This window comes from Myotis brandtii, unplaced genomic scaffold (genome assembly GCF_000412655.1).
Source record: "Myotis brandtii unplaced genomic scaffold, ASM41265v1 scaffold952, whole genome shotgun sequence".
Taxonomy (NCBI): Eukaryota; Metazoa; Chordata; class Mammalia; order Chiroptera; family Vespertilionidae; genus Myotis; species Myotis brandtii.
This window is the reverse complement of record NW_005371930.1, coordinates 848,463-857,407: the sequence shown is the minus strand read 5'-3', so window position 1 is coordinate 857,407 and position 8,945 is coordinate 848,463. Positions and strand designations below refer to the sequence as shown.

The 8,945-nt window shown below is 63.9% G+C and overlaps 1 protein-coding gene across 1 annotated transcript in view; it reads right to left on the bottom strand.

Moving 5' to 3' along the window:
* Nucleotides 1-8,945, bottom strand: part of WNT7B (wingless-type MMTV integration site family, member 7B) — a gene marked incomplete at both ends in the record, with an annotated part of 24,066 nt that overhangs the window by 7,603 nt on the left and 7,518 nt on the right. The gene's annotated exons all lie outside the window — the stretch shown is intronic.

Below are 8,945 nucleotides of genomic sequence, written 5' to 3'. Positions count from 1 at the left end.
CCTCCGCAGCTCCCCTCTGCCTGAGCTGGGCAGGGCCGGCCACAGCCCAAACCGGAAGCCTGTGCCCACCCTCCAAGCCCAGTGCCCACCCCCACGGCCTCCGTCCATCAAAACGACGCCCCTTCCAGGGCTGCTCACATGCCCTGGGGGTTACCTGGTCTTTTTGGTGGAGTTCCCTCTCCTTCCTGCCCAAATCCTACCCGTTCCCATGCCTCCTCCTGGCAGCCCTCCACGGCACCGCTGGAGTGAGCCCTTGCCGCCGGCCTCCTTCCGTGGCAGGTCTGACCCTCTCCTGGCTCTCCACACTGTCTGTCTTAGCCCCGCCGCGGGGACTTCCTCGCTACAGCGGGGTCCGAGGCTCCTGAGAGGAACGGGTCCAGCTCTAGTTCTTTATTTTCCACGGCCCCTGGGCAGGCCCTGTGCACCCACCATCCTGGCCGTCTCTCGCCCCCTGTCCCCGTGCCCACGCCCGGAGGCTCCCTGTGTGCCCCAGCCCAGCACTGCAGGCACAGGGCTCAGTGGTGCTGGGCAGGCCCTGTGCACCCACCATCCTGGCCGTCTCTCGGCCCCCTGTCCCCGTGCCCATGACCGGAGGCTCCCTGTGGGCCCCAGCCCGGCACTGCGTGCACAGGGCTCAGTGGTGCTCCTGGGACCAAAGCCCCCTCTGATGGACGAGCCGGAATCCCACCGCCTGGCGAAGCGGTAACGGGGCAGGGCCGGCTTCCGTCCCGGGAGGGACAGCTGGGAACCCGCGACCCTGGCCGTCCACAAGCCCCTACCTGTGTCCCTGACTGCCACCGGGCCCTCTGCTCACCTGGCTGCGGTCCCTGCTGCTGGGGGCTGGGGTGACCCTCCAGATTGAAGGAGGGTTAAGGGTCAAGTCAGGCTCATTCCATAACATGAGTGAGCACTGACCGTATGCCCAGCCTGTGCTTGGCGCTCACTGTGTGCTCTGGGGTCCACCTCCTCACCCACTAACCGCCTGGGGGCTCACTTAGATGGGGTCCCCGTTCTCCTGGGGGGCTCACCCTTGAAGTCCTTGTTCCCTGGGGGCGCTTCGCTCCCAGCCGGGTCAGAGCACGGCCACCCGGGGACCAGCTGACCACAGGGGCTCCGCTCCCCGGCTCCATAACCAACCGTCCTTCAGCACAGGGCGTGGCTCTGAGGAGCCCCAGTCCCTGTGCCATCAAGGCCGGCTGACCAGGGACTGCCAGACAGACACAGGGACAGGGGAACATGGGAACCGACCTCCCGGCTCTAAATTAGGCCACTACGCTCGGAAGGGAAGTCCGCTGGGTGTGAAGTGGGTATTAAACCCCTTGCTTGTGTTGCCCAAGCCCAGCAGAGCCTGCCGACAAGCGGCCACAGGACACACGGGCAGGAGTGATCAGCCAGGTGGGGTCCCAGGGAAAGAGGTGACTGGGACTCTGCAAGAAGGGGCCGCAGGGAGGCATGGAACCTCAAAGGATGCCTGACCTGCCTCGGTGGAGGTGGAGTCTGGGGAGGCTTCCTGGAGGGGGTGACATCTTAAAGTTTAACAAGAAGCACATGTTAACTCCCTGTGAGCGCGTGTGGTATGAGTGTGTGTATACGTGTCTAGTGTGTGCACCCATGGTGTGTGGGTGTGTGCACACTCCTGGCCACGGCAGGAGCAAAGGCACAGAGGTGTGGCGGTTTGGTGCTGCAGGCTGCAGAAGTATGAGGTCAAGAGTAACAAGGAGAGAGGTGGTTGAGGTCTGGGGGAGCTGCTTGTGGCAGGCCAGAGACTCCTGTGAAGCAGGCGGCACTGTGCGGGCTGGGGTCGGACGCGGTGGCACTCAGAATCGAGAGCTCACGGCCGCACGAGGGGTGGGCGTCCCGGAACTGGTTAGAGAGGGCAGCAGAGCTGGGCGGGCCCGGTGGCCATTGCTATCACTCAGCAGCTGTCCCGCATCCCAGCATCGTGTCATAGGTTCGCCATCACTGCTCTAAGCCTTCGCATACGGGGCAGCTCTCATTACTGCCCCCATCTCACAGAGGAGCGCACAGGCTATGAAACGGTTAGGGGCTGAAGCAGGATCTGAATGCAGGCGGTGGAATCAAAGCCCAGAGAAGCAGAGGGAGGGCCTGGGGACCTGGGGGCCTGGGGGCCTGCGGCGCGGTCACTGGAGGCCCTCCTGTCCCCGGTTAGGTTCGCCATCACTGCTCTAAGCCTTCGCATACGGGGCAGCTCTCATGACTGCCCCCATCTCACAGAGGAGCGCAGTGAGGTACAGGCTATGAAACGGTTAGGGGCTGAAGCAGGATCTGAATGCAGGCAGTGGAATCAAAGCCCAGAGAAGCAGAGGGAGGGCCTGAGGGCCTGGGGACCTGGGGGCCTGGGGCGCGGTCACTGGAGGCCCTCCTGTCCCCAGCGTGGCCCCTTTGCAGCCAAGGGACCTGGGCAGGAGGAGACGGGACAGCAGGTGCAGCCGCGAGGGGAGGGGGTGCTACGTTTGGACAGCCTGGATCAGGGGCGGGGGCGGGGGAGAGGGACTAGCAGCTAGCTAGCAGATCTACGCTGGGTTGGGGTTCGGGGGAGCTCAGGGAGACCCAGCCGGCTTCAGAGGGGGTATGACACAAGCTAGGCACCAGTGAAGGGGGGCGGGCAGAGAAATGGCAGACGATTGTGCAGTCCTGCCAAGAGGCCAGGCCGGGGGAGTGAAAGTCCTGCCCCAGCGAGGAGGCGGGCCTGGACCCTGCCTGACCCTCCTCTTCCCTCCCCCTCCCCTCCCCCCTGCCCCCAGGAGCCCATGGGGACTCCTCCTAAGCCCCTGGCAGGCAGCAGGCCCGAGGCCAGGACTGTGCCTGCGGAGGGCGTGTCGGGATCTCCCGGATCCTTCGCTGAGCGCCTGCTCCCACCTGGCCAAGCCCAGACCCGGCTCAGACTCGGTTACTCATCACTTACTCACCGGGCCGCCACTCCCGATAATTCCTTTTTTATTTGGTTTTAATGAGCCAAACCCTCTTGTCTCACCATGGAGACGGGGGGGGGGGGGGGGCACCCACGGAGGGAGTCCTCGTTAGGGGAGAACCCAGGAGGCTGGCCCTAGGTCCTGGTTCCCGTGCGCCCGCACTCTGTACACTCATCCAGTTTCATTCTCACGACAGCCCCGCACAGACCTGGACACAGGCTCGGGGTCTTCGGAGCTCGCCCAGGTCAGCGTGCCCGGCGTGGAGCTGGGAGAGGGTCCCTCCCCAAATCACGCCGGGCCGCCCGGCCAGTCCCCAGGTTGCTGCCTGCACGACTTCCCCAGGGGGAGCAGGCACGAGGGCTTAGGAAGCCCCTTGGACCCTGGGCCTTGCTCAGCAGCTGTCTGGCTCCCTGGCCTCTGAGACGACCTCGAGCCCCAAAGGCTTGACCCCACCGGACCCCGCCCACCACTACCTGCAGCCCAGCTTGGCCACATGGACACCTGGCCCACCTGTGGGCAGGTCGGCGGCCGCCAGGGTGCACCCCTCTTGTCCGGTAGACCATCCAGCTGGGCCCTGCCACGGGCGCTGGTGCACGCGGCCCTCTCCCTGCCTGGGGTGCCTGCCACCGCCCACAGGCTCTCCAGGCTCTGCACACCGCTGGGCCGGCCCCTGCTCCTGGCAGCCCCGTTGGAATGAGGTGCCCCCTCTGGGCTCTAGCCAGGTGCCCTGGGGCTCCGGGTGGTGGGCAGGGTCCACGTCTGACCCTTTGGTGCACCCCCAACTCAGTGTTGTTTCCTGTACCCTGAACACAAGCAGGGCTGGGCTGGGGGCCTACACTCACCACCTCCTTCTATCCGCACGACAGCCCATGAGACAGACCCTCCTGAGGAGCCCGCGTCACAGGGGGAACCCTGAGGCTGGAGGCCGGAGCGGTTTGCTCCAGGCGGCAGTGGCGGCGGCAGGTGCCACAGGTGTGTCTGGCGACGGGGTGGGGAGTTGGCGGAAGGCGGCATGGTGGTCTGTTTGGTGCCAGCAGCTGTCCTGGGGGTGCACGTTGGTCTCAGGAGGCCTCGGGGTTCCTTTGGTATCAGAGCCCACCCAGCACATCTGCGTGTGGCCCCTCGGAGGTCACACACCCTCCCTGAGCCTGTGTCCCCATCGGCTAGGTAGGGCTGGAGATCCTCACCCAGCCCACAGCTCCGGGGCAGCTCTGAGGACAAACAGGACAAGTGGGCACCCTCTCCCTCACCCTCACCAAGTGGGAAGCAGGGCAGGGCGGACCGGGGACGACCAGGCACCACGCTGGGCCCCTCTGTGCTCAGCCGGCCTCCTCCTGAGGCTGACCAGCCAGCCCTGGCCGCCCCTCCACACATCACAACAGCAGAACAGCAGAGCCCTCAGGGACCACGGCCTTGTGGGTAAACCGAGGCCACCGGGCCACTCGGGGACCATCCCGCTCCGCCCTCTCTTTCCTGTGGGTCATTCAAAATCAGCCCTCGCTGCCCCATGGGCTCCAGGCCCAGAGGGAACAGACCTGGCCCCGCCCTCCGTGATGCCAGCCGGGCCCGGCCCTGGGGAGAGGGGCCCAGCCTTCCCACCATCCCCCCACCCTGGTTCCAGGAGGACGCGGGGACCAGGCCGACCTCTGAGCGGTGCTGGAGGGGACAGGTGCCGCCCAAGCACAGTGGGGGCCCGGGCAGAACGGAGCCCGTTGCCCTCCCCCATGCCAGGGGCTCCCCGCCCTGTCCACTCAGAGCTACTTCCACTCCTAGCCCCCTTCCTGGCAGGGCACACGCTGCCCGACGTCACACAGCAGCTCAGGAAGTGGGGGCAGCCCAGGTCTGATATTCCCGAATGACTCAGGTTTGGGGTCACATGTTCCCAGAGAGGGGACTCAGAGGCTGAAACCTCGAATTCAAGTCCAGACCGACAAAGAGGCCTTTCCGGGCCTCAGTTTCCCCACCTGCAAAATGAGGACAGTGGCCCTGATCCGGCCACGTCATGTGGCCGACGGGCCCAGCACAGGGGGTGGCTGAGCTGAGCGTCATGCCCACACACATGACACACGCCACACGGGCTCTCCGTGAGTGTGCACACGTTTGGGCATCCGTGTGTGTAAACCTCTACACGAGTCCCCATGCTCGTGTCCCGGGCATGTCGCTGGGCTCACCCACGAATGTGGCTCCCGTGAGTGTGCGCCGGCGTGCGCACCGTGGGCCTGCCCGCGCTCGTGGCCACAGTTCCATTCACCCCGCCTCCCTGTCGAGCTGCGCTTGCCCTTGTTTAAGCAAAGAAAAGAAAACTGGCATCTTCTGTGCTAGCAATTCAGCAATAAAAAAGCACATGACCCAGTTAAAACTAGGAAAAGGATCCGTAGGCATTTCTCCACGTGAGATGTACACTGAGCAAGGAGCACGTGACAGGATGCTCAGCATCATCAGCCCTCGCGGAAATACAAATGAAAACCCCACCGGCCGGCGTGGCTCCGTGGCTGAGCGTCGACCTATGAACCAGGAGGTCAGGGTTCGATTCCCAGTCAGGGCACCTGCCCAGGTTGCGGGCTTGATCCCCAGAGTGGGGCGTGCAGGAGGCAGCCGATCAATGAGTCTCTCATCACTGATGTTTCTCTCTCTCTCCCTCTCCCTTCCCCTCTGAAATCAATAAAAATATATATTTTTTTAAAACCACAGTGAGAGAGCACAGCACCCCTGCTGCGTGGCTGAAACACAGACAGGCAGCGAGCAGCGGTGGCGAGGAGGGGGCGGGATCGGGGCCTCCGCACACGCTGGGGCAGCCACGTGCTGCGGCCACTGTGGAGCCGCTCAGCAGGTCCTCAAACGCAAAGCATAGCTCCCAGCAGCCCCTCCGCGGTACATCCTCCGGGAAACGACACACGTGTCCACACCACAACCTGGACACACACGCTCCCAGCAGCATCAGGACAATAGCCCAGGCTGGAAACGGCCCCCACGTCCAGAAACAGGAGAACGGACAGAGAAGCTGTGGACTGTCCACACCGCGGAATATTACTCAGCCATGAAAAGGAAGGAAGCTCTGAGCCAGACTGTGCCGGGTGGGCCTGGAACGCACACTCAGCGAGAGGCGCCGGACAAAGGCCACGTGTGACATGATTCCATTCCTATGGGATGTCGGGACCGGGCAGGCCCACGGGGACCGAAAGCAGGTGGTGTGGCTGCTTTTGAAGGAGATGAAAAGATTCCAACATGGACTGGGGTGCCGGCTGCACACTCTGAACACGCAACACCACTGGACGCACACGTTAAATCACGTTACATCGGTGATGGTGTGGTATGAGGGTGATGTCTCAATAGAGCTGTGATAAAACAGCATGTGATGGTTTTAGGGGACTGCACACAGCTTGTCCTACTCGCTTTAAACCCTCACAGACCCCCCTCCCTCGCAGTTAGGGTGCTCGGCTCAGAGCAGGCAGGCGACTGGCCCGAGGTCACGTGGCAGGCCAACCCCAGGGCAGGGATCTGACCCGGGACCCCAAAGTCTGTGCACAGACCCCTCGCCACCCTCCAGGACAGGGAAAGCTTGCGGCCCTGCCTCCCACCTCCTGACCCGGCCTGGGCTCAGGCCTGCCTGTGTGAGCCCGGGCGCTGTGCTCTCTCGCCCCTTCCTTTTCTCGCTCCTTCTGCGACCCCTCAATGTGTCCCCAGCACCCAGTACAGCCCTCCCTCCCAACCAAGCCCCAGGGCCCGGGGGTGAGGCCCTCAGCCCCACCCATCCCCGAGCCTAAGACCAAGCACACAGCAGGCAAGACTGACCCGCTGCAGCCCAGGGGGTGGGCCGGGAGGCGGTTCACAGAGTGCAGGCCCGGGGCACGCTCAGCGCCACGGAGGGGGCATGGGCAGGGTGGCCGCAGGGACTGGGGCAGAGGATGGCCTAGCACCCCCCCCCCCCCCGGAATGGATGCTCAAGCGGGTCCTGAACACTGAGAGAAGTGAGCCATGTGCAGGCACGGGGAACAGTGTTCATTCAGGCAGGGGGAACAGCAATGCTAAGGCCCTGAAGAGAGAATGAGCGAGGTACCCACACACGGATGTCCAAACATGTGCACAGCTACGGAGAGCCCGTGTGTGGTATGTGACTCGCGTGTGGGCATGAAGCTCCGTTCACCATCTGTGCAGAGAGCGGTGGGAGCGGAGCCCCCGAGAGGATCTTAGACGTTATTCTAAGAAGGTGGGGAGCCCCTGGAGGGACCGCTGTGCCTGACACTGAAAGGGACCCTCGGGCTGAGGGTGGGCCTGGTGGAAGCAGAGACCCCTGGGAAGCTGTGACAAGCGTCAAGGTAAGAAGTGCTGGCGGCCTACCTGGAGGAGGAGGCCAGACGTGAGACAGTGGACAGGTGAGAGGGGAGGGGAAGGCGGCCCAGGCGGGCTCCTGGGTGACACTGGCCCAGTCCTTTGCTCCCCAGGCCTCCGTTTCCCAGGAAACATGGGGTGAGGCCCGTGTAGTGGGGAGCCCTGGTCAGAGGGATCTTCCTGAGCAGGTCAGGGTGGGGTGCTGGGTTGATGGGGGCAGGGCCACAGGCAGGATGGGGTCCCAAGTCCCCCAGGCCTGCGCCCGGCCAGGAGGACGCTGCTGGCTGATGAGCTCCCACAAGCCTAGAAGTGGGGGGCAGTGCCCTCCCCATCCACACGCAGCGCACAGGTGGGGAGGGGGCCAGGGAGGCCGGGAGACAGCCCCAGGCAGCTCCTGGTGTTACCGGCCAAGCAGGTACGGTGCCCAAGTCCAGGTGTGGGGGGCACAGGAGCTGGGACAGAAGCCCAGGGACCCAGGGCGGGGCCAGCAAACCCTTTCGGCTGCCCACACCCCCACCTGGCCCCTTGGCCTCAGCCTTGAGCTGCCTCCCAGCACACTCAGGGCTCAGGCTGGGAGGTGGGAGCAGGGTCAGTGGGGGTCAGGTGAGCCCAAAGATGCCTCAGGCCTACCGAGGCCCCAAGTCCGTATTTGTGCACTTGAAGAACCGCAAGCCTGGACCCCTGGACCCCTCTGCCCAGCGACGGCCAGGCCGGCTGTTTCTACACCTGCTAAGGGGGCGGGGGGGGGGGGCGGGCATCGCAGTGTGAGTGAGTGAGAGCCACGCAGGGCTCAGGCCTCAGGGACCGGGAGGTGCAGGAGCGCCTGGCTGCTGTGACTATCCGCTGAGCGGGCCTAGGCCCTGGGCCAGGGCAGCGAGGGCGGGGGGAGGCCACGCTAGTGCTGGGCGTGCTCATATGTGTGCATGTGTCTGTGTATACGTGTGTCTCTGTGTGTTTATGTGTGTGTGTGTGCTTGTGCGTGTGTGTATACGTGTGTCTGCTTGTGTGTGTGTGCCCGTGGGTGTGTGCTCATGTGTGTGCTGTGTGTGCTCGTGTGTGCATGTGTCTGTGTGTGTGCTCGTGTCTGTGTGTGTCTGTGTGTGTGCTCGTGTCTGTGTGTGCGTGTATGTGCATGTGTGTGTGTGTGCGTGTGTGTACTCATGTCTGTGTGTGTGTGCTCTCATGTCTGTGTGTGCGTGTGTGTGCTCGTGTCTGTGTGTGCGTCTGTGTGTGCGTGTGTGTACTCGTGTCTCTGTGTGCATGTGTCTGTGTGTGTGCTCGTGTCTGTGTGTGTCTGTGTGTGTGCTCGTGTCTGTGTGTGCGTGTATGTGCATGTGTGTGTGTGTGCGTGTGTGTACTCATGTCTGTGTGTGTGTGCTCTCATGTCTGTGTGTGCGTGTGTGTGCTCGTGTCTGTGCGTGCGTCTGTGTGTGCGTGTGTGTACTCGTGTCTGTGTGTGCATGTGTGTGTGTGCGTGTGCGCGCGCGTGTGCTTGTGTCTGTGTGTGTGCGCGTGTGTGCGTGTGTGTGTGTGTGGTTGTGTGCTGCTGGCCTCCGTCCTTCCCTCTCGGTGTCTGACTTTCCCTCTGTCCCTCTGACCCCCCCTGTCTGCATGCAGCCCCGCCCGGCCCCGCCCGCCCAGCACGGGCTGAGTCAGTGTCTCCACGCTGAGCCCAGCCCCTCC